Consider the following 27,272-nt stretch of genomic DNA (forward strand, 5'->3'; position numbering starts at 1 on the left):
CCGGGAGGGACATAAAACTTCCCTTATACGCACACCGCGGATCCTCAAGGGATCATGGGAAAGATGTGGGGATGCACCTATCCTATAAGGGGAACCTTGGAAGGGGTTGGGACTGCATTACCTAAGATGACTTAAAACAACATAAACGTTATATCCATGCATGACCACTCAAACTCAGGCTACATTATTATACACTACATATTGGACCGGCACTCCCCTGGTTTGGTATAGCACTCCTCCTTTCGACTCCTCTGCATCAATGCCGACATCAGCTCCCATTGTCTGTATCAGTACCCCATCACCGAAACCAGGAATCCCCGAGCAACCCAGGATGGTGAAAACTCTGAAAAAGATTACAAAAATGAACACAGCGGACTGGTCCATTGCTGCAACACTGATCTGCAATTTCTTTAGCTCAGATAGCTCACAGTCACCTTTTAATCTTCCCGGCACAAGCTCCCGATCGACAGGTCCATGCTATCGGCCTCGTCTCCGCCTTGCATCTCCCCCGGTAGATTAATCCTCCCTGTATTTGGTGGAATGGACTCTGGCATCTTAGTCGGCCACCCTTTGAGGATGTAGAATTTCGTTAACACATCGGATATGGTTCTATCCCCCGATCAATCAGGCAATCTGAACACAAGAAATTATTAGATCAAATGAATTTTTCTCAAGGTTTAACATCATTACATTTTGCTTCAGGCATGTTAGTAAATAACACTTCAATTCCTGTTGTTCTTACACATTGTCATGAGAACCTGCACAGTAACCTCATAATATTTTCACATGAGGCTACCTGGCAAACAGTATCTCAACGGGAGACAGACAGGTGGTCTGGGATGATCTTTATACTAGTGCCTATCACCTTACACATGTTGTAAAAGATATTACTTGTGAAATGAGTATCCCTTCCATCACTAATTCTAAGGATACTGTATTGATACAAAAATTCCTGCAATAAAAAAATTCTGTTATAAATGTCTACGGTTCTATTGTTTCCTTGTCCCCTGGGTAGGGCAGTACTTCAAATATTTAACCTTAGCCAGGTATGGCTGTCGTATGTCTTTGGCAGCCTTGCGTCCTGTATATGAGAGATAAAGCACAACAGTTTAATATCATTTAAACATACGGGCTGAAAAGATTTTAAACAGTTCTATAAAGTTTTAACAAACAATACTGGGTTAGTGGGTTAGTCCCTGGGACCCTGAGGCTTTCGTGTCTATGTGCAGTGTACCTCTCCCTTATATGGAAGCAAGAGGGCACTGGTAGTTGGGGTATGGGAGGGAGAAAATAAACAATAGTTAAGCTACCTCACTCTGGATCTCTTACATTTTTATGGGTTTTCACATTGACTGTACCTACACCCCCATCCGCATATGATGGTGGTGGTGCGTGTGAACCATCTGTACTACCTTCCACAATGCTACCGTGCTGCACGTGCGCGCTATTTCGCAGCTCGCACGCATTGCAATTCAGCGCTGCGGGTTTTATTCTATGGTAATGTGCTCACGACGCTAGTTTGCGTCGTTTGCACATTGTTAAGCCACGCATCCCCTTCATGCTGCCATATTTTTTTTAAACATTCAAAATACTTAATCTTTTTTCTCTCGGGATCGCACCATACTGATGTGATCCTGGACATTATCTAACACATTTTTATCAAAACTGCCAAGTCTGGGGAACGGACTAACACTCATTCTCGTCATATTAAACCATATATCACAATACCTTATTGCATAAGTACCGTACTTAGTATGCATGATACTACAGGCTGATCTGATCGGCGCTTCCATTAGCAGCACATCATTGCCTAACATTTCTACTGTTTGCGTGGCTCCCATTCTGAGACAACTCCTATGCTTTTCAATAAAAATTTAAACCGGTGAAAGACAATCAAGATACTTTCACTTACCTGTGAACGATTTAAGTCGGCGGCGTCCACACACCTGGATAAGATTTAGTAAGGCAACTTCCACACCTAGATAAGATTTGAAACAGGCAACTTCCACACCCCGATAAGCTTTAGTAAGGTAACTTCCAAACCTATGAGAGTTTGTATGTCGGCCACTCTCTCTATACAACAAAGACAACATGTACACCTGCTACTGTGTTTAGAACGGTAAAGCTGCTTACCGAGCGACTAGGCTAACCCTTGCACCTAGCCCTTAAGGATCATACGGTACCCTTAACTTTAGGGAATAAATTACCCCTATCAACAATACACACACTGTTACACACTTTTTTCTCTGCGCAGAAAATAAACATTTAACCCAGATATTGGTAGATAGAAAAAAAATGTAAACCTCAATGGATTTGTTCAAACATGTGGCAGCAGAACCGGAAGTGCGTATACGCTATTGTGCAAATGGCCGCATACACAATTATGCGACTACCACACAACCGTATAATGACTTTTTAACTGCGTATGCAAAAATGCGTTTTAGCCGCGTACGCAATACTGCGGTACCCCTCTAAACGTAAGGTTCTATCAACAAAGGAAAAAGAGACTTTTTCCTTTCTTGTCCCTGGATTCTGATCAGCGCTTCCTCTACACAATAACCGGCAGTATGCTCTCAGCAACACTGTGGTAATGAGAGACTAATGCGTCTCTCAAAAGTCGCCTCCACCCTTTTGCTGAGAGAGGACTGACCGATTGTTATCGTGTATCAGATAGTGTGATAAACCAATGCGAGCCCCCACTGTTAAATTTGTAAATACCTTTTAATACATTCCTGCCTATAAACCTCTAAGATTCACCTGCCTAGAACCTCTAAGATTCACCTGCCTAGAACCTCTAAGACAAAACCTGCCTGTACCTTCTAAAACCACAAGATGTCGCTATTTTTATTATACAATTAATGAAATACCGAGACAGTTGAATAGCGATCCGAAGCGCTAAAGATTATTATTCAGGTAAAAGTACAGATGTTACAACGCTATGATCTAATAATGAGCGCAAATAAATTGTACAAACATTAGGTCATTAGGTACAGTTAAAATACATGAAACGGTTATTAAAGATCAAAATACAATGAGCAATATGAGAGAGAGAGAGAGAGAGAGACAGAGAGAGAGAGAGAGAGAGAGAGAGAATGAGAGACACATTAAAATACAATGAGAGATATATCAATGTCTGCTGAGAGCACATGTTCAAGATGGCTGGTGATGAAGTGTGTGTGTGTGTGTGTGTGTTTGTGTGTGAGGGGGGGTTGGGAATGCTTCCTGCCCTATTGTCCAAACCGCCATGGTCTACAAACAAACTCCATTTTGAAGCTACCTCATTGAAATCTCCCATAATGCCATAGTTAATTAAATATGCAAGCTGAATATCATATGCCAACACATCAGGCAAACACTGCACCATTTAATATTCCAACATGTACCACACAAGCTGATTCCAATATACAACAATACCATCCTACTACAGACCTCATCCAGTAGTCACTAGACCGTGGGGAGGGGGAAGGGCCGAAGCACATGTTTTTCCTTTGTTTGCAAGCCTCATGATCCCTAGGCAAACTCCATCCTGCACCAAGCTGCAACTCCGCAAATCATCCATCAATGACCACAACCACAACAAAGACAATATACCTATCTGACCCACACAACACCACAACTGGGCAGAATCACAATTTCCCTTGTTCACCCCACATGGAGGCAAGCCATCTCCAACAAACCGCAGACAACATACCCATCTGACTCACACAACACCACACGGCAACCACCCACGACCATTCAAAGCTGCCTTCAATTCAACCTCCACGATACAACACTGACACCACCCTATGATCACATTCATGAGTATACAGCACACACAAAGCCCATCTCTCCCAAGCAGAGATACCGTTCAAGCACATGGCAAGGCCCTAACACAGAACACATGGCATCTCAATCAACCAGCATCAATCATTTACAAATATTACAACAACTCCATAATCAATCCCTTTCCTGCATGCTGATAACAGACTATTGTACCCTACAGTGTAGATGAAGAGTACAGATTAGATAACATATCATCCACTGTATGCTAACACAGACTCATGAATATCCTTAGAAAACTACAAACCACACACCATGCTAAGCTAATAACAGATTAACACCAAACATAGCTACAGACACCCAAATAGGCTAAATATTGCACATTTTATACTCAGCTATAACCCAGAGGAACTGAGACCCATTCTTCCGTTGTCTTGTCAGGGAGTGAACCTCTCTCTTCCTTCTAAAATCTGCAAGTGTGTCCCAGTCTGTTTCTCCAAGTGTGTGCATGCTATGGTTCCCACCCCCTTTCACCTGTGAGGTCATCAGAAAGGGAGTATCCTTTTGGTTACCTGAGACTACTGTTAATTAAATTCTACTCTCAGCTAGCTAGCTCTATTGATTAGACTGGAATAACCAGTCCTTTGGACAAAAATGTAAACAGGCCTACACCATGTTATTGTCTTTTGGTAAAGGTTAGAAATCTGTTAAAGGGCATTTATTGGACAATTCCAAATGGATACAAAAGGTCTCCAACCTCCTTTTGTATCCCCCACCTGCAAATCTAAGCTGCTATGGAAAACAACATTTCAAATAGATATTCTCTCTAACATTCATATTTCATAGCCGCATGTTCTGATCTTCATATTGATGTCACCGGAACGCTGTGGAAACAGAGTCGATCAGTACGGTTCCACACACAGTTCAATTGTCATTTACTAAGCCATAGTTACAGAAAACATTTCTTTATATACTGATATTGCGTTTAAACCAAGTAATAATTATCCTTTTTGCGTTACGGGACCATTGCTTTTAAATGTATGTATGCGGGGAAAACACCACTGCTTTGCTGTTGCTCAAATATAAGTCTGTGGTGATTTTAATGTGTTGGGGGAAGATTGTTAAAAAGCTGTTCGTGCTACTTTTAGCAACTTTGCACTGTGGATTGTGTACTATGTATTTTTGACAAAATGGCGCTTGTGTAAGCTTTCTTTTCTAAAATGGAGTCTTGCTGCCATTCACAAGATGGCGTCGTGCAGGTTTTCCTGATTGCAAACAGATTCTGTCTTACCCAATTATCCGGTTTTGATAGGGTACAGGCAGATCATTGACTTCATTTTGTTTTTAAATTCCATTAAGGTATTCCCTTTGGCTCCATGGACATCTACACTGTAAGTTGGAAGCCATGGGGCTCCGAAGTAATATGGCAAAGTGATTGGATGTACGTTGGTCATGGTTGAACGAGTATTTGACGAATCCCCTGCAGCTTGTTCATCATATGACATGATTTGTTCGTATCCTTTTCATGTGACACCAAATGTAAGCCTCTGGTAAGAAGCACGTATCTCAAAAGTTAGTAATAGTTTTTTGGCCTTCTCTCATGGAGTGAATCGTCTAGAGTGTATGCTCCTTTAGACAGCATAAACAGGTATCACTTTACATTTACATGCAAAACTAAGCAATAAGACAGTTGTATGTGTACTATGATTTTTAAGCGGAACTAAATTCTTTAAAACCAAAACAGATGAGTAGCAAATCCACTTACTCAACCTAAAAACAGTAGATCATATAACTTTGCCATAAAATACCATTCATTTTAATACAAGGGCCCCATACACTAGCTTAAATCTGATAACCAGTCTCTGTTGGAGTTAATCACGCTATAGCAGATTATCTGGTTGTCTTAGTTTATCTTGTCTAAAATCTTTCACTTGGTAAGTAAGTTTGCTGGACTTGGCTAATTGTAATGCAAGAACACAAAGTTCTACTTTCCTTGCTTTAAAGTATATCTCTGGGCCTGATTCAGACCCGCTCGCGAGCGCTATGCGCGAGACCCGGATAGCGACGGGCAAACCGTCGCTCCGGGTCTTGTACCAAAGGGGGCGTGCTGTCGATGTTGAGTGACAGCACGCCCCCTTTGGTGGGCGGGCCGGGGGCATGGCTGCCCAGATGGAGGCGTTCCCATGGGAACGCCTACCGTCTGGGGCCGGCCCCACTGACATCACAAGTGATGTCAGTGGAAGAGCTTTCAGCTCTGTTAGAGCCGAAAGCTCTCTGGGGCTTGCGGCAATGAGACCCTACCACAAGGGTCTCATCGCAAGCCCGATGGTCGCGATGGTCTTGACCATCGCGACCATCTTCCTGGCCACTCGCTATAGCTGTGGGTGGTGACCCACAGCTATGCGAGCGGCCAGGAGGCCGCTCGAAAAAAACAGAAGGCAGGCCCTGATTCAGAGTGTCCGGCTCTGAATCAGGCCCTCTGTTCCCAGCTTACAGTCAGGCAATGGTATTGATGTATCCAACTCTCTACCTTGCATGCAACAGGCTTTAGTCAGAATAATTTCCTATTACCCTTTCACTTTTACTGTTTTTGGGAAATGTACTTTGGTATGAAGTTTTAAAATGACTTTGCCCCTATACACAAAGTGCTCCTTCTGACTTACTAACAGTGTAGGGCTTTGTTTAGCGCTGCGTGACTGGGACGATACAGATAGGCTTTCTGTATTTCCTGGCTTAAAGCCCATCTTTTTAGTCACAGGACCTCTGGCGACAATCAGTACTGCCTCCAATGCCACCCCAGGAAGGAGAAAGAGTTGCGTCACTGCTCGACAGTAAGGATTCTGGATTTGAACCTCTATACACGCCTGCCTATACCTTCTAATATCCTTCCTATAAACCTCTAAGGTTGATGCTATTTTGCGTACGCAGTCATACAGTAAATAAAGACTCCAGACCTTGAACCTGTGGTTCCAAAGCTCAAAGTATTATTCAAGTAAAAGTACAGTCAGTTACACGCTATGATCTAAGTACAATTTATCGCAAAGAAATTATACAGACCCAAGTACAGTTATACATACGCAACCGCTCTGGACCAGATCCCAGCATCAGCAAGATAACCTCTGTCAATCAGCAATCAGCAAGAAGACTAGAAACCCAGGGTCAGAGCACACATATTTATACCCCCCCAGAAATAGACAATACAATAGAGGAGTTTGTTGCTGATCCCATTGGTTCCCAGTGCGGGTGCATTTGTTACAGGGCATTTAACAGGTTGGTTCAAATGGACACAGAACAGCCTCTAACAGCTTGTTGCCTCCTCTATTTCCCCTGCATGCAAATCTAGGCTGTTAGTTTCACAAAAATACATTTTGGTTCTTTATGTCTTTACGGTCCATAAGTTGCGAACGCATGTTCCGATCGTCACACCGTTGATACCGGAAAGCTGCGGATAAAGTGCGGATCAGTATAATATCAAACATGGCTTACTTATCACGTATTAAACCTTACATACCAAAATAGTCTTTATTTCACAGCATTTGTAATAAATGAATAAAACTTGGATCTTTTACTTTATAGCTATGGAACTTTTTGTGTAAGTGTGCATTATGTAAGTATTAGGGATATGGGAAAAGACGCTAGTTAGGTTTATCTGATTTGGGGCAGATGTGCACGCATGCAGCTAATAACAGCGTTCGCATGCAGGTTATTGTGCATTCGCTACTGAGCGTCATGTTAGCAGCGCAACTGTGCGTAATGTGCGGTGTTTATGCATGAGATTCTATCTATGATGGACTTATCATGCGCCTGTGTCATAAGTCAAGGGCTGGCTGGTCTGTTGAAGGGCGGTGTAACCCAAAGTGCCCAAATAAGTCAAGTGTTTTTTTTATGTTTTTGTGTGCGCCTTAGCCGCACTTATTAATATCACATAAATGGAGGACAAAAATTTGGAGGATGAAATAGGAAAAGATCAAGAACCACTTCCTCCTAGTGCTGAAGCTGCTGCCACTAGTCATGACATAGACGATGAAATGCCATCATGGTCATCTGCCAAGGCCGTTGCACAATGTCATAGTAGAGGGCATGTAAAATTCAAAACGCCAAAGTTCAGTAAAATTACCTTAAAAAATACATTGAAATTGTCTGAGGAGAAACGTAAACTTGCCAATATGCCATTTAGTGGCAAGGAACGGCTAAGGTCCTTCCCTATGTTCATGACTAGTGATTCAGCTTCACATGACGATGGAAGCCTTCCTCCTCCCTGAAAAATGAAAAGCATTAAGCTGGCAAAGCACATCAAAGAACTGTGCGTTCTAAGAAGTTATCACAAATCCCCAAGGAGAGTCCAAGTGTGGCGGCGGTTGCGATGCCTGACCTTCTCAACACTGGACAGGAAGAGGTGGCTCCTTTAACCATTTGCACGCCCTCTGCAAGTGCTGGAAGGAGCACCCACAGTCCAGTTGCTGATACTCAAATGAAGATGTCACTGTTGAAGTACAATAGAATGAGGATATTGGTGTAGCTGGCACTGAGGAGGAAGTTGACGAGGAGGACTCTGTTGGTGATGTGGTTTGTTAAAATCACGCATCGGGGGAGACAGTTGTCCGTGGGATGAAAAAGCCCATCACGGTCATGCCTGGGCAGAAGACCAAACATTCCACCTCTTTGGTCTGGAAATATTTCTATCCAAATCCGGACAACTGTCTTGCCAAATGTACCGTATGTAAATGTGGAATAAGTAGGGGTAGGGATGTTAACATTAACCAGTTACTGTTCAGAAACTGTGGCTAAGACCATAAGCAGTCCAGGGACACCTAAATCCCTTTGTCCTGTTGTATCCAAGTGCTTGCAAACCAACCGTCAACTCCCTCCTCATCAATTTCCTCCTCAGTCAGGATCGGAAGTAGTCCTGCAGGCCATGTCGCTGGCATGACTGACTCTCCTATCCAGGATTCCTCCGGAGGATCCTGCATTGCTACGCCTACTGTTGTCACTGCTGCTGTTGCTGCTGGGAGTCATTCCTCATCCCAGAGAGGAAGCAGTAACACCACTACTTCTTTTACTAAGCAATTGACCCTCCAACAGTCCTTAGCGAGGAGGATGAAGTATGACAGCAGTCATCCTGTTGCAAAGCGGATAACTGAGGCCTTGACAGCTATGTTGGTGTTAGACGTGCGTCCGGTATCCGCCATTAGTGCAGTGGGATTTAGACAATTGATGGAGGTAGTATGTCCCCAGTACCAAATCCCATCTAGATTTCACTTTATTAAGCAGGCGATACTGTACAGAGATGTCAGAAAAAGTGTCCTCAGTGTCCTAAAAAATGCGGTTGTACCCAATGTCCACTTAACCACGGACATATGGACAAGTGGAACAGGGCAGACTAAGGACTATATTACTGTGAAATCCCACTGGGTAGATGTATCACCTTACGCAGCAAAAATAGCAGTGCCACCAGTAGCAGCAACTCAGAAACGCCAGCTTGTTCCAAGGCAGGCTACACTGTGCATCACCAGTTTCAGTAAGAGGCACACCACTGACAACCTCTTAGAGAAACTGAGGGAAATCATCGCCCATTTGCTTACCCCACTTAGACTTTCCTTGGGATTTGTGATATCTGACATCTTCACCAATATTGTGTGGGCATTACTTCTGGGCAAATTCCAGCACGTCCCATGTTTTGCTCACACAATAAATTTGGTGGTGCAGAATTTTCTGAAACACAACAAGGGCGTGCAGGAGACTTTTTGGGTGGCCAGAAAAATTTCTGCCCACTTTCGCCATTCAGCCACTGCGGGCTGAAGACTGGAGCGCCAGCAAACACTCTTGAACCTGAACTGCAATCACCTGAAGCAAGAGGTTGTGACGCGGTGGAACTCAACCCTCTATATGCATCAGAGAATGGAGGAGCAGCAAAAGGCCGTTCAAGCCTATACATCCACCTATGACATAGGTAAAGGAAGGGTTATGCACCTGACTCAAGCACAGTGGAGAATGATTTCCGTGTTGTGCAGGTTCTCCAGCCCTTTGAACTTGCCACACGTGAAGTCAGTTCAGATACTGCCATCTTGAGTCAGGTCATTCCCCTCATCAGGCTTTTGCAGAAGCAGCTGGAGAAAGTGAAGGAGGAGCGAAGACTGAGCGATCCAAAACACAAAACCCAGAACCCAAAACACAGAAGGGTGGTTTTGGCAAAACCAATCCAGATCCAAAACACGAAGAAAGATCCAGTTCCAAAACCAAAACACAAAACACGAAAAGTGGCCGGTGCACACCCCTAGTTTTTTTGTGTTATGAATCTGTATTTTTTTTTTAAATATAAAAAAAGCTAAATGTTTTGTTCCTACACTATTAACCTCAATAACTGTTTGCTCACTCTCCAGTCTTCAGCACGCAGTTGCTGAATGGCGAAAGTGGCCAGAAATTTTTCTGGCCACCCAAAGCGTCTCCTGCACGTCCTTGTTGTGTTTCAGAAAATTCTGCACCACCAAATTTATTGTGTGAGCAAAACATGGGACGTGCTGGAATTTGCCCAGATGTAATGCCCGCACAATATTGGTGGCATTGTCAGATATCACAAATCCCCAGGAGAGTATAATTGGGGTTTTCAATATGGGTGCAATAAGATCGTTTTTTGCGTTAATATCGCATTTTTTAACTTTTTTGCGTTAATATCACTGGTTTTAGTTTTACACCGTATTCAATTTCAAAGACTTATCGCAGTTTTGAAAAGTCTTTGGTAAAAAACGGTGATAACTTTTCACCATTGAATAGGTGACGAAAAAAAGTGCAGAATTGGGGTTTAGGGGTGCAGGCTTAAAAAAAATAGCCTGCACCCCTGAGATTGATATTTAAAAAAGAACTGTGTCAAAAAAAGTTTTTTAAAAAAATAGGGACACCCCAAAAAATTAATTTAAAAATTGGGGTGCAAAAAAAAAAATGGGAAAAAATTGTTAAACAATAGGGAAATAGGTTCAGGGCTATTCTGCAAGTATGCGGCAGATGTTTTCTAGAATAGAATTATAGCAGCAGGTGCACAAATGCAGAATTTTTAAAAACTGACTTTAGGGACTTAAAAATATGCTAGTACCCATTTTCATGTACCCCAAATTTGATGGGACCACTTAAAAAATTAAAAAAATAACCTAAGTGCTCTTCTGCATCACTTCTACAATGTCGGGAAAAAAGCACCTGCTGCGGCTATTTAAATCCCCGACTTTCAATTAAAGGCTAAAACGGGGTTATCTATAGTGTTCCCCCATGTTTTTACAACTTTAGGGGGGTCTTACAATTATTTTAAGGAAAAATTCGTAGCTTTAGCAAATCCAACTTCAGAGTTTCCCGTTTTCGTTAATTTTATTTTGAATACGGGGATAAGCGGGAGCGCGCACCATACCTTTACGCAGAAAAAAACTCCGATATGAAACATTAACTTCGCCAGGGAAGTTAACCTTTGAATACCCCTCTAAGTGGGGTAAGCCACTGGGTGATGATTTCCCTCAGTTTCTCTAAGAGGTTGTCAGCTGTGTGCCTCTTACTGAAACTGGTGATACACAGCGTAGACTGCCTTGGAAAGAGCTGGCGTTTCTGAGATGCTGCTACTGGTGACGCTGCTGTTGCTGCGTAAGGTGATACATCTACCCAGTGGGCTGTCACAGTCATATAGTCCTTAGTCTGCCCTGTTCCACTTGTCCACAGGTCCGTGGTTAAGTGGACATTTGGTACAACCGCATTTTTTAGGACATTAAGGACACTATTTCTGATGTCTCTGTACATTCTCGGTGCCTAGTGAAGTGGAATCTAGATGGGATTTGGTACTGGGGACACACTACCTCCTTCAATTGTCTAAATCCCACTGCACCAATGGCGGATACCGGACGCACGTCTAACACCAACATAGCAGTCAAGGTCTCAGTTATCCGCTTTGCTTCAGGATGACTGCTGTCATACTTCATCCTCATCGCTAAGGACTGTTGGAGGGTCAATTGCTTAGTAAAAGAAGTAGTGGTGTTCCTACTTCCTCTCTGGGATGATGAACGATTCCCAGCAGCAACAGCAGCAGTGGCAGCAGTAGGCATAGCAATGCAGGATCCTCCGGAGGAATCCCGGATAGGAGAGGAGTCAGTCATGCCAGTAACATGGCCTGCAGGACTACTTCCGATCCTGACCGAGGAGGAAATTGACGAGGAGGGAGTTGACGGTGTGGTTTGCAGGCGCTTGGATACAACAAGACAAAGGGATTTAGGTGTCCCTAAGCTACTTATGGTGTTAGCCAAAGTTTTTGAACTAGACAGTAACTTTTTATGAACGCGCTGTAAGGTGACGTATAAGGGAGGATGTTCCTAGGTGGTTAACGTCCCTACCCCTGCTTATTCCACCTTTACATATGGTACATATGGCAAGACAGTAGTTGTCCGGATTTGGATAGAAATATTGCCAGACCAAAGAGGTGGAATGTTTGGTCTTCTGTCCAGGCATGACCATGATGGGCTTTTTCATCCCACGGACAACAACTGTCTCCCCCAGTGCCTGATTTAAACAAACCACATCACCATCAGAATCCTCCTCGTCCACTTCCTCCTCAGCGCCAGCTACACCAGTATCCTAATCCTGTTGTACTTCAACAGTGACATCTTCAATTTGAATATCAGCAACTGGACTGTGGGTGCTCCTTCCAGCACTTGCAGAGGGCATGCAAATGGTGGAAAGAGCCACCTCTTTTGGTGCAGTGTTGGGAAGGTCAGGCATCGCTTTTGCCAGCTTAACTCATTTGATTTTGTAGTGGGAGGAGGGCTTCCATCGTCATGTGAAGCTGAACCACTAGTCATGAACATAGGGAAAGACCTTAGCCGTTCCTTGCCACTCCGTGTCATAAATGGCATATTGCCAAGTTTACGTTTCTCCTCAGACGATTTAAATGTATTTTTTAAGGTAATTTTCCTGAAGTTTGTAATTTGGGATTTTATATGCCATCTACTATGACATTGGGTATAGGCCTGAGCAGACGACGTTGATGGTATTTTATCGTCTATGTCATGACTAGTGGCAGCAGCTTCAACACTAGGAGGAAGTGGTTCTTGATCTTTCCCTATTTTATTGTTATCGGACAAATTTTTGTCCTTCATTTATGTGATATTGATATATACGTGCGGCTAAGGCGCACACAAACAGAAATGTTTTTTTTTATTTTCTTTGGGATGAAGCGCACTTTGGGGGCTACAGCACCCTTTAACAGACGAGCCAGCCGGCCCTTGATTTATGACACAGGTGCACGCTTGGCGCTACTTTGTTGATGCACGTGCGACTCCAGTGCACACAATTCACAAACACAGAAAAAAATTTTTTTTTATTTTTTTTGGAGTGCACTTTGGGGGTTACATCACCCTTTAACAGACGAGCAAACCGGCCCTTGATTTATGACACAGGCACACGCTTGGCGCTACTTTGTTGATGCACGTGCGACTACAAGTGCACACAATTCACAAACAGAAAAAAATAATTGTTTTTTTTGCCGTGACAGACAGCTCTCTCACCCAGTCAGCATTAAGCCAGCTGAAAACAAAACCTTGCGACTCGACAGAGGGGTCGCAAAGTTTTGCCTCAGGTCAGGGATCTGGGGCAGGCAAGGAGATCCGAGCTGCGCTTGGATCACCCCGGATCCCCGAAATTCCGGTGGGTCCGATTCTCAGGGAACCGGACCCGCTCATCTGTAATTAAAATATAGGCTGTATGATGAACACAAATTACACACCTAACTTAGTTATACAGTATATGGGACCAAGAATAATACCTTTATTATAATGGATAACTTCAGGACAGAGAGTCCTAAAGAAAGAACTTATTTTGTGAATATTATATTATGCACTGAATCTAGTATAACAATAGCAATGTTTTAGTAACAATAATTAATATATAAACAAGAAATGCCTATAATATCTATGAAGACCTATTTAAACTCCCCACACTCTATATTTATATACTTATAAAAATATTTATTATACTTAGATAGATAACAGCAGGGCCGAAACTAGGATATCTGTCACACGGTGCAAGACAGCAATTTTGCGCCCCCTCCCTGTACCTAGATTTTGTCCTTGCTCCTCAATAGGGCAGTGCACTAGTCAAATGTCCGTGGTATAGTGACTTACATAATTCCACACTCCATAATGCCCATTACACATTATGCCACACACTGTAATGCCTATTACCAAAGTGCCACTTACATATTTGCCTGACAGCATTTTATGCCCCCCAGTAAGGCTTCTAATTACTTTAAAATTACCTGCTCGTTGTCAGGGATTTTATGCTCATTACCAGGGGTTCCATGCTCATTGCCAGGGGGTTTCATGTTCGTTGCCAGGGGAGTTTCATGCTCATTGCTATGGGGTTTTGCTCTTTGCCAGTGGTTACATGCTCGTTGCCAGGGGTTACATGCTCATCGCCAGGGGGCTTCATGCCCGTTGCCTGGGCTTTCATACTCCTTGCCAGGGGGTTTCATGCTCGTTGCCAGGGGGTTTCATGCTCGTTGCTATTGGGTTTCATGCTCGTTGCCAGGGGTTACATGCTCGTTGCCAGGGGCTTTCATTCTCCTTGCCTGAGCTTTCATTCTCCTTGCCAGGGGGTTTCATGCTCCTTGCCTGGGCTTTCATGCTCATTGCCAGGAGGTTTCATGCTCGTTGCTATGGGGTTTATGCTCATTGCCGGGGGTTACATGCTCATTGCCATGGGGTTTATGCTCGTTGCCATGGGTTTCACATACCTCCCAACATGACCCTTTCCAGGAGGGACACAATGCTCTGGTCCTAGACTTCCCTGGTAATTTATGATTGGTGGTGGCTCCAGAGGTGGGGCTGCAGTACAGTCCAAAATTCAAATAGGGGAGTCACACCAACTGCCAGTGAGCCCAGCCAGTGATGTTTGGCAGCGTTTGAAATGACAGTTGGTGTGGCTCCCCTATTTGAATTTTGAACTGTGCTACAGCCCCGCCTCTTACCAGGGTAAGTCCAGGACCAGAGCATTGTGTCCCTCCTGGAGAGAGTCATGTTGGGATATAGTTTCATGCTCGTTGCCAGGGGGTTTCTGCTCGTTGCCAGGGGGTTTATGCTCGTTGCTATGGGGTTAATGCTCATAGCCAGGGGGTTTCACGGGAGAAGATGCAGCTTTCAGCATCTTCTCCCGGCACTTGCGCTAGTCCACATGGAATCTGCTGAAAATGGCCATCCAAAAATGGCCGCCGCCGAGGAGGAGACAGACACTAGAGGTCCAGTAAGGACCTCTAGCATCTATCTCCACCTTGGCGGCGGCCATTTTTGAATGTCCGTTTTCTGAATCTTCAGCCCCAAGTCACCGTGAGTCAGCCCTTTTTCACCCCCTGCATTCCGGCACCCGGTGCACGTGCACCTCTAGCCCCCCCCTAGTTGCGGCCCTGATAACAGTTACACCTTAAGCATATTATAACCTTTTACAGTACCTGCTGTACCATAAACATACCCCACTCTAGTGTATGACTACCGGTCTATATAATCAGTCCAGATGCACAGTTCTGATTTGTTTTTTAGCCAATGTCTAATGAAATGAGAGTTAATACAGCTGTGGTAGTCACTTGTGGAAATTGAAGGATATCAGTTATTTGTTTTTAGTTTTACTTTCCCCAAAGTGCATTTTCAAACAACTCTGGTTCAGGTTATTGGTAAAAGGGACTCATATTATATATGCATATATATATATATATATATATATATATATATATATATATGCAACCGTAGATGGACGGCACTCAAAAGACTTGCAAAGATCAAATAAAGACTATAACACTAGTCTAAAGTGTAATCGACGTTTAAGCGACGGCACCCTTTTATCAAAACTTAGCAATGTACAAGCATACAAAGAATAAATACCTGTGAGAGACACCCTCATGACTGCAAACCCGCCATGGCACCCGGTAGGAGACCTGATGACGTCACTGGCGCGACCCTGAACCCACGTTCCAGACGTCTCCAAGGGGCGTGGCTTACCTCCGTGCACCATCACCATGGTGATGTATAAACAAAACAAACTGCAAGGAACATAGAAACAAAAATACGAATAAACAAAGGACACTGAGCAACTCATGAGTAACATAATGCAATCTATCAATATAGAGAGCCATCTAACAGCAATAAAGTTAGATGCATAAAGTACAGGGAATAAACGATGTACATAAAAAGATATAGACACATCAGTCTAAAAAACAACAAAGTTGACCATGAAACTATGTAAAAATCACCTAAAAAAAACTGCACTAAACACTGGTGCACTTACTTATAGTGCGCACCGCTGTAAATAGGCTGCCCTAGAGAAATCATAAAAGCTACTAACACTAGAATCAACTAAATACACACTGAATCAAAGAAATACTATAGAAAGCATGTAAATGAAGATCCTTCATTCAATTCTTTGTATGTTTGTACACTGCTAAGTCTTGATAAAAGGGCGCCGTCCCTGAAACATCGATTACACTTTAGACTAGTGTTATAGTCTTTATTTGATCTTTGCAAGTCTTTTGAGTGCCGTCCATCTATGGTTGCATGTATATTATTTGGGAAAGGCACCGGAGCTGTTGCTATTAACTGCGGAGTGCCGGTTGTTTGAAATTATATATATATATATATATATATATATACAGTGGCGGCTCCTTACCTGTCTGTTTGGGGGGTCTGCAGTGCACATCCTCCTTCATCGCCCTTGCCATCCCAGTGATTGACAGCTGATGTTACCGGGAGACGGGCTTAAGTCCGGCGGACACGTGTGTATGGCCTAAATAAGTGGTTCGTGGCTTAACCCTGGAGCTAGGCTAGCAGACAGACTGGCTTTTAGGGGCTGCATTAGCATGAGCAATATAGGGCTGCGGCGTTATAGCAGGGGAGTGAGTGGTTTCCCATGGGAAGCCCTCTCTCTGTTATTGCAGTCCAGACTGGCAGTCCCAGGGGTAGAAAATACCTCCTCCTGGGACTGTCTGTCTGACTGTGATCAGCAGTGAGTGCTTCCAATGAGAAGTCAAAAAAATTGGACTCCTATGCATCCAGGTAAATTTAGAAGTGTAATTTAACCCTTTCCTGTCAATGATTATCTGCTGCTTCTATGCTGCTCTGCCTGAGGCATGCCTCTCCTGAGGTAACATATTGCAAGTAATCCTCACAACAAGGTCCTGACAGTAGAAAACCAGCCTTATTATCAAAGTTCATATGTCTGCCCTCCGCGCATTGCAGTATCTCTCTAGACAGTTTTTTTCCCAGTCAGTACCATGACAGGTCTGATAGCTTTGTCCACTCCCTCTGTTCCCCCCACTGGATGTAATTGGGAGCAGGGTTTAGCTCTCCCTCCTTCTGACAGATGGACAATCCTCCCCCTTCTCTCTACCTCACATCAGCAGCAGACTCAATTGCTGCTCACTCAGCTGCTCTTCCTGTATGACTCTCTGTCCATCTGCTTTACAAGGAGGCACTCTGCTCTGCTTCCCCAACTTAATTTCGCCACTCAATCCCGCCGTCTCTCGAAAAACAGCTCCTCGCCGTCACCCGCTGAGCCCCTCCTCTCTAGGGAGCCAGGATGCTGTCCTCCTCACATTAGGGCACCTCACGTCAACTGTCACTTTTCCTCTCATTGTCCTTGTGCACAGTGTGCGGCTCTAACCGGTTCTAGGCAGCCAGTACCTTCTGGCAGATTCTGGCCCACACCACCAATTATATATAAGTACTTATATTTAATACATATTTGTGGTACAATAATGTAGCCTAACAATATTTCATTACAATGTCACCCACACTATCACTATCATTACCCCTTTTTATAACAATATATATAATTAAGCATGGATAATAAATATATAATAATACTTATATCTCAATTGTTTTACCACACAGTTCATATAAACATAACGTATAAAGCAGTCAGGTCACCGATTTGTTCGGTTAACCCTAAATAGGGGTTACAATGATGTTATATATGCATTACGTGTATAATAACTGGAATGAGACCCTCCAACATGACCACTTCCACCAGGTACAAAATGCTCTGTTCCTGGAATTCCCTCCTAATGTATGATGGCAGCCACCTGTGTTGAAACACCTGTCTCATCCATTAAATAGCTCAACACAGGCAACTGCAATCTGAATCATACTTTAAGATGTAAGTCCAGGGGCAGGTCATTTTGTACCTGATGGAAGGGGTCATGTTAGAGGCTCTGCTGGTATATGTTAGCATTTTTTGTTATGAATTCCATGATGTAATATATAAGCAGTATTTCTATAGTAACAGGGACGTGTTATCATTTCTTATAGTGGATCCTATGATCCCATGGCCTACTTTCAAAGCTAAAAGTATTTCATGATCTACCAAGTATATATACATCTGTGCTAAGGGGGTGTGACCTCACAGCAATGGGTGTGGGGACTGTCCCACCGAAATCACACATTGGTTCTCATAGTAAAATAAATAAACACATTGGCGCCCCCAGGAAAAAATAACACACACATACATAGCACAACCAAACAAAACAAAACAAAATACAATGTCACAAACTTTGTCCCTCACATAAAAAATAAAACGTATTAAATTGCCCCAGCCCCCCACAGAAAACTTATCTGTCTGGGAGAGAGCAGCTCCCAATCCCTTCCTGACCTCAGTCATGGGCGACACCAGCAGTCCAGCAGCAGCCTCAGAGCAGGCCTGTCAGTCTGGTCCAGGGTGCCACACTGTGCCCCCTTTTGGGTTAAGCGCTCTTGAGTTGACATTGCCCCATGCCTTCCCTTAACCCGGCTCTGGTTCCAGCGCAATGGAGACTGTTACATGTGACAGCCTTGGCCAATATGCTCTGGATCCCATGAGGTAATATACACTTTTTACTTGACTTATCCATGCAGTGACACAGTCATTACAGCAGTATAAAATAGGATACCTGCTACCCTCTGAATAAAATACACACCAACCTCAGTAGCTAGCCCTTCTCTCCCTCCTCTTCTGAACTCACAGGAAGCTCACTGTAGTGACCACTAAGGCAGCAATAGCTTGTTCATGATCTATTCTCGCAGGTATAATAACCAGGTATATGTGCAGAAGCAGATTATTTAACAAGCTTCTACACAATACAATAGCAATACCGTAATTTCCTCTTCCAGTGTTATCCGTTCAGTCAGGGGTAAAGTGGGCCAAAATGGGGTGGAATTGCGTTCCGTCACTTCTAATTGGAGACAGAACCAGTTCCGCCTCTTCCGGCCCACCTCAGCCCGGTGCAGTAGAGAGGCTCCATTTGCCTGGTGCCCACTGAGATTTTGTTGCCAGCAGGTGCCCAACTCCTTCCCCGCAGCGCCAGCAGTAGCCAGAAACTGGAGTTCACTCCTGAGCTCCGGCTCCCGGCTCCCGCCAGGTGCACTATGGGAGAGATGTCATGACGTCTCTCTCATAGTTCCGAGGAGCAGCCTGTCGGATGGCCGTTGACGCAGGAGCGGCGTTTTTGATAAGTATTGTGGTTTTTTTTGTGTAAGCTGAATTACTATTGGTGGCATTACTATCGGGGCCACTACTAAAGGGGGCATTATGACTGGGGGCATTACTACTGGGAGCATTACTATTGGGGGCACTACTACAAGGGCATTACAACTGGGGGCACTACTACAGGGGGCAAAACTACAGGGGGATTTACTACTGGAGGCATTACTACTGGGGGCACTACTACTGGGTGCATTGCATAGGGGCACTGCATAAGGGGCACCACTCCTGGGGGCACTGCATATGGGGCACTACTACTGGGGGCACTGCATAAGGGGCACCACTACTGTGGGCTCTGCATAAGGAGCACTACCATTGTGGGCACTGTATAAGGGACGCTACTACTTTGGGCACTGTATAAGGGGCACCACTCCTTGGGGCACTGCATTAGGGGCACCTCTACTGTGGGCGCTGCATAAGGGGCACTGCCACTACTGGGAGCACTGCATAAGGGGCACTACTACTACTGGGGACACTGCATAAGGGGCACTACCACTACTGGGGGCACTGCATAAGGGGCACCACTACAATGGGCATTGCATAAGGGGCACCACTGCTGTGTGCATTGTATAATGGGCACTACTACTGTGGGCATTATGTGTATTAGGGGCACTACTACTGTGGGCATTGTGTATAAGGGGCACTACTGTGTATCATAACATGAATAAGGGACACAACTATGTGGTGTAATGTGAATCAGGGGCATTATGTGCGGTTTAATGTGGATAAGATTGTGCTACTGCGTGGTGTAATTTTAATTAGGAATACGATTGTGTGACCACACCCCTTTCTTTTGAGACCATGTCCCTTTTTTGGTGTACGCTGTCCCTTTATTGAAAAATCGCAAGGGGGGGGTGAGTTCCACCACTTCTCTAGGACCACTTTATGCACTGCGTTCAGTCCACTCCATTATTATAATTTTGTAGCATTTTCGAGCCTGAAAGCACAATTATCTGTACAGCGACACTATATCGACAAGGTGATTTGGAATCCAAAGAATTGTTTTGAACTAACCGGTTTAGTGGGTATTGTGTATACTGTACATTGGCCGTTTTCAGGATTGTTTTGGTTGGGCTGAATCAATCTGTTAACAACCATCTTTCAGCAAAATCTTGTAGTGCAGCCGGCAGCCCCCGCAGCAGGTACAGCGCTGTCCCTGCTGTGGGGATAGGGCATCGCCAGGCTGTAGCTGTCGATAACGACAGCTACAGCGGGTGGAACGGTCAGGCGATCTGACCATTCATACATGGCCCGGGCTATAGGCGCTGCTTTCTTGTAATTTACCAACAAAACCCCCGATCATACATTGGGGAGAATCGGTATCGGCACACATAATGTGCACTGATACCGCTTGGACAATTTATACATCTCCCCCAATGATCCCTATGGCTACATGAATTTTATGAAAAGTATTAATATTGACAAGCTTGAGCATTCCGTGTGAAGGGTATGATGTGCCGTTGCAACAGTATTAAAACACCGGCAACGGACCGGCACATCGCACCCTTCACAGCCCGACTCGACCCAGAATTCGACAAACTTTGCTCGCTGCCCTATGGTGCTGCGAGAAAATTTTGCCGAATCCAGGCTGCCGTAAAGTGTGGCCACTGCCGCGATCACTCGCACTGGCGAGATCATTGCATGGAATAGGATTGACCCCTTAGTGTGTTTTCATCAACAAATATATCTTACTAACTGCTTTTGCGCTCGTTTACATGTGGATGTAAGTAAATTTTCTGACATGCCTCTCAGATGTAGCATTACACGTCCACTTTAACGCACGCTCATAGGTGTTACTTATCTCCCTGAAATGCTTTTTCAAAAGTAGGCAAGTATGTTTGAGGGTTAGTTTTTTACAGAACTTCCTCTTATCAATGTATGCACCATAACTTGATGTGTATGATATAGGAACAAAATTAAGTTCCATTTTGAGGAGGTTTAGGGGTAAATTTACTAAGATTCTGTGTGTGGGCAAGATTGCATTCTTGTGCTTGTTTAGCCTGTTTTTCTGACTCGCAAATTTACTAACGCCAAACACGGGTGTAAAATCATGAATTTCTCTGCAAAACACAGGTAAAAACACAAATATAAATAAATACAACAACAGCCAAACTTGCAAGTACTTTCCATAGACAGGAATTAAACACAGGAATTTACCAAGAGTTGTTGTTGCAATCGCGTGCGTAAATTAAGCAAACATAGGGCCTGATTCAGACCCGCTCGGGAGCACATAGCGCTCGCAAGCGGGTCGATGGTGGCCCACTGCGCACGCGTGGTGGGCACCACGCGCATGCGCAAGCCCCTTAGTGAGTGAGAACTTCACTCGCTGTAGGGCTCACAACAAAACGGGGCGGCTGTCGATGTTGATTGACAGCTCGCCCCATTTTGTAGGCGGGTAGGGGGGGTGGCTGCACAAACGGAAGCGTTCCTGAAGGAACGCCTGACGTTTGTGGGCGGCCTTACTGATATTACTCGTGATGGCAGTAGGGGACTTCCTGCTCTATTAGAGCAGGAAATCCACTCGGCATTGCGAGTGCTGAGACCCTACCTTAGGGTCTCCTCGCAATGCTGATGGTCGCGATAATCGCGACCATCTCCAGCCCGCTCGCACAAGCTGTGGGTGGGCACCCACAGCTTAGCGAGTGGGCAGGAGAAAAAATAAAAAAATCCCCGCCCTGATTCAGAGCAATTTTCAGTCCAAAATTTTAATTTAGACCTCCTCCTGAGCAGCATGTTTAGCAGAAACATACACAGATCAGTGTGATCCGTGCATGATTCTGAATAAAGCAAAGTAAATAAAGGGTGACATTTAATAAAAAAATGCGGGTTCTGTGAGCCGGTCATGGTTCAAAATATAAGGGGACCGCTGTATTTTTAGAACCGGCACCCTTTTTTTTTAATCAGGGCATACTCAAAGAGCCGGGGCTGGTTATGCTTTTATGGGGGGGGAACCCCACGCCATTCTTTTTTCAAATGTTTACACATTTATTTTATACACAATACACACATGCAGCCTACACGTATCTCACTGATATGTGCAGGCTGCATGTTCGGGTGTGTTTGGCTGTGGAACATGAGTAAATATCACGATCACATAAACCATCAAAAAACACGATTCAGCAAAACATGATACTTGGTAAATTTGCGAGTTTGCTCTTGTGAAAACCAGGTCCTGTTTAATCTTGCCCAAACACAAATCTCTAAATTTGCCCGTTAGTTGGAGTCTTTTGACATGCCAAGAACAAACAGACACTCCATGTTGTGCTCTACATCTGTGTGCTAAATAAAATTTAAACCAATATAGCAAAATGCCTAACACACACAAATGCAGGTTCCCTTCACGCCTAGGTATACTACTAGTTTAATGTTACTCCACCAATAGATGGCATGTATCTAAATAGGTTACATACTCCGTGGCTTAGGGATCAATTCAGTGAGCCATGTCTCAAAAAACATTCACCATCTGTAGTTGTCTTTAGAGTTCTGCTGAAGCAGCTGCTGGTGTCAGATATTATTGCTGACATATTGGCACCAGCATCCATCTCATGAGAAATCTTAAAATATAGGTATATGCAGATCATAAAAGTGCAAGGCACAGTCTTATGTATATTTTCCCATTTGCAATATTAAGTGATTGTGAAATTCAAAAAAATACTATTTTGTTGTAATAAATATGTTTTATTACTTTACTTTATAATAGCCTGTTTACTCCTTTTTTATTTAAAACCAAGTATAAAAAGGTTTACTCACAGTCATTACTATTATTACATTTTATTTATAGCACGCCACAAGTGGTCCGCAGTGCCGCACATACGTCTTCAGTAGAACCGTACAGGGTACACAGAACATTACATTACAATATAGTAACCAGAACATAAACAGAGCACAAGAAACAATTAGCACCACAATTCTCAGTACACAATACAGCTGGGAAGGTGGAGGCTGTCATTGAAGTGCTAGAGAAGAGGACTGTGAGACAGTAGGGTGGAGGACCCTGCTCCTAGGAGCTTCCAATCCAGGGGAGAGGGGAGACAGACAGATGACTTGTGGTATCAGAGCCATAACTAGACTTTTGGTGTCCTGTGCTAGAAAGAGCATTGGCGTCCCCCCATTTTTCAAATAGGGACATAACACACCCAAAAAATGGGAATGGCCACATGGGAAAGGGCCGGAGAAGGGCAATGGAAAAGATAAGGGAGGCCAAGAGATGCTGGGGATGAAATAAGAGGAAGCTACAAGTGAGAATGATAATAACCAGAAAATTGACAGGCCTAAACAGCTCCCCTTGTCCTGTGGTGCCGCACTACCCTAGTTACGGCCCTGTGAGGCATGAGTATGTAGATGGGGACCTGAGGACAGGAAGTAGGCAAGGTGAAGATGGCTGTGGCAGGAGGGTGGGTAGGGCAACCTGATGTGATGTTATGTAGTGGAAGGGTATGATGTGATGAACAGGTGGGCTTTCAGTGCACATTTGAAGCTATGCAAGGTCAGGGAGAGCCTGGCGGTGTATTAGTTGCCTAGGTTATAGGCCTGGGGTGACTAGTGTTAGGTATCCTGGACCTGTGAGACCACTAAAAGAACTGTATTGCTCTTTGGAAAATTCTGTGTACCAGCCTATAACATCTTGCCTGTGAACCCTGCACTGTCCTGTATACCTGCCTGTGGTGAGGAAATAAAGCTTCTGTTGGATTTTGCCTGGTCTATGTGATTCTTGTCACATTTGGTGCCAAAACAGGGACTTTGCTGGATACTACTACACAGCAAGAGCCCGGATACAGTGACCGGATCCACCCACAGCAGCAGTGTGTCACAAGCCGCAGTCATGTCCTGGCTGGTGAAGACTCTATCAGGCCAGTTGCTAGGAGACGAGGGTGCCACGCTCTCAGTTTATGGATCCTCCCATCGAGCTATGATCATCTCTGTAGGGACAGGATTGGTGATTCCTCCTTCTTATACCTTGCTGGGACGCTGCTCAGATGCCGGTGATAGAGTTTCTCATACTTCCAGTTTCTCCAGTCTCCTGCTTGCCAGTCGAGTTCCTGAGCCAGTTCTACTGTGTTTATCTTCTTGTTGTTTGTTCCATCCAGGCGGCTTGACCTGCTTTCCACCTGCTCGTGCTGCTTGTGCCATTTTGGCAGCACAGTGCGCTTCCTACCTCAGAAGCATTTATCTACACACGGAGCGGCTTGTGTCAACCCGGTGGCACTAGTCACGGTTTAGCATCACCAGCTCACAAGTCAGCGCATCACAGCCAGTGTGGCTTTGGACCATGCTGTGTGAGTACTTGACCATGTGGTGCAACAGTGGGCCCTACAGGCTAATCTTTAAATCAGAGGAGTTAGCAGTGGAGATTGAATGGTACCTGACTCTTGGGAAGTTGAATAAAGCCAAGCAGAGGTTCCAGCCAGTACCCAAGCCTAGAACCCAGGTCTCAGTTGTTAAAGCTAACAACCCACCTGCAGCGAGCCTGGTCATTTGCGCCAGCACTCCCCAAAGCATGGTGAGCCGATGGACTGCAGTGCTGGAGAAACAACTCGACCAGTGGTCAGCATGGCTGCTGTAAGCACTTCTCCGATACAAACCACCTTGTTTCATTTGATGGTGCGAGTGGAAGGCTCTGAGGTCTGGGCCTTAATGATTACTGGCAGCAAATTAACCATCATCTCTGCCAACCTGGTTCCACATGGGGTTGATCAGGTGCTTCCCCCGGTAAAGATTATGTACATGGGGATGTAGAAGAATGCCCCACCAGTGCATCTCCCAATAGTGATAAAAGGGCGATCTCTGAAGGTGGTAGCTGCAGTAGTCGCCAGACCACCCCACCCATTGATCCTTGGTGGGGATTTTCCATTATTGGAAGAGGTGGTTACTTGGCATGATGACAGCAGATGGTCCACGTCAGAGGTGTCCCAAGAGCCAAGCTCTGCTGTGTCCCAAAGTTGGTGGCTGTAACACCCCCCTTGGACAAATGAGCAGCAGGAGGGGAGTGAGACCTCGGCACAGTGGGGTCCCATTGGCAAGGAAGTGTCTTTGCAGGACTTTGGCGAAGACCACCAGAATGAGGGGAACTTGATAAATGCATTTGAAATTGTTGCAGAGATAAATGGTAGAGTAATCACGGCTTTACCAGCAGAAGGTGTACCATACTTTGCATCAAAAAATGATTTGTTATATTGTGTAACATATTTGAAAGGTAAGAGAGTAGACCAAGTGTTGGTTCCCTGGAGACACGAGCAGTAGGTGTTGAGGGCAGCTCATACACACCTGTTGAATCGTAAATAAACCTTTAGTACATTCCTGCCTATAAACCTCTAAGATTCACCTGCCTAGAACCTCTAAGACAAAACCTGCCTATACCTTCTAAAACCACAAGATGTTGCTAATTAGCGCTGTGTTTAATTATACCATTAATAAAACTCTAAGACAGTTGAATAGCGGTCCAACGTGCTAAAGATTATTATTCAGGTAAAAGTACAGATGTTACCACGCTATGATCTAACAATGAGCGCAAAATAAATTGTACAAACATTAGGTCATAAGGTATAGTCAATACATACGTGTGCGCTCTGGGACCAGTTACCGGCATCAATAATGAGACCTCCGTCGAACAGCATAACAGGAACACTGCAGACTGGCATCTTATTTCAGAGCACTCACATATATACCCATACTGGGATAAGCAATACAATAGAATACGTTGGCAGGTTCTCATTGGTTCCTCTTCTTGCTTCTTCCGTTACGGTACAATTCATAGGTCAGTGCAAAGACACAACCCAGCCTCCAACAACTTGATTGTGTCCACTTTCCCGCTGCATAATAAATCTAGTCTAAACTATGGCATACAACATTTCAAGAAGTTATTCTCTCTAACATTCATATTTCATAGCCGCATGTTCTGATCTTCTCACCGATGCCACCGGAACGCTGTTGAAACAGAGTAGATCAGTACGTCACCAAACACAGTCCAGTTGTCATTTACTAAGCCATAGTTACAGAAAACATTCATTTCTTTATATACTGACATTGCGTTTAAATCAAGTAATAATTATCCTTTTTGCGTTACGGGACCATTGCTTTTAAATGTATGTATGCGGGGAGAAACAGCACTGAATTGCGTTGTGCGTCTGAGGGTCGGTGGGGCACTCAGCGAGCAGCACTAAGCTGGAAGGGCATCTATGTGTGTGTGTGGCCATGCCAGTATGATTTTGGGAAGGATCACTAAAAAGCTGACTGTGTTCTGTGTAACATTGTGTGTATGAGTTGCAGGGAATTTTGCTACTTTTCAAATATAAGTCTGTGTGTGATATTATACACGTAAGTCCATGCATGATGGGCCACATGTACACACATATATATATATATATATATATATATATATACACACTAGGGGTGAGCGGGTTCGGATTTCTGAAATCCGAACCCCCCCGAGCCCCCCCGATCCGAGTCCGATCCGAATCAGGCTCGACTTTTCCCGCCTGACTCGGATCTGAAATCGAGGCAAAACGTCATCATCCCGCCTTCCGAGTCTCGCGGGTTTTGGATCCTATATAAGGTACCCACGTCGGCGCCATTTTCTCACTCGGCTGTGGACAGTGAAGAGGGAGGGTGGGAGTTAGGGCTGTGTAGTGTAGTGTAGTGTAGTGCTGCTGTTGTCCACTACTTCAAAGTCCATAGGGGCTGGCTGTGTTGTGCTGTGCTGCTGTTGTTAATAGGGGCTGTGTCCACTACTTCAAAGTCCATAGGGGCTGGCTGGACTGTGTTGTGCAGTCAGTTCTCCATAGGGGCTGTGTCCACTCCAAAGTCCTGTGCAGTGTCCCAGTCCTAAAGGAGTGCTGCAGTGTTGTCCAGGGGGTGCTCTGTCCATCAGGGGTGCTCCCCCCAAGTGCTAAAAAAATAATATATTTTCTGTGTTTGTGAATTGTGTGCGCAGTAGCCGCACGTGCATCAACAAAGTAGTGCCAAGCGTGCGCCTGTGTCATAAGTAAAGGGCC

This window comes from Taudactylus pleione, unplaced genomic scaffold (assembly GCF_031769625.1).
Source record: "Taudactylus pleione unplaced genomic scaffold, aTauple2 ptg000202l, whole genome shotgun sequence".
NCBI lineage: Eukaryota > Metazoa > Chordata > Amphibia > Anura > Myobatrachidae > Taudactylus > Taudactylus pleione.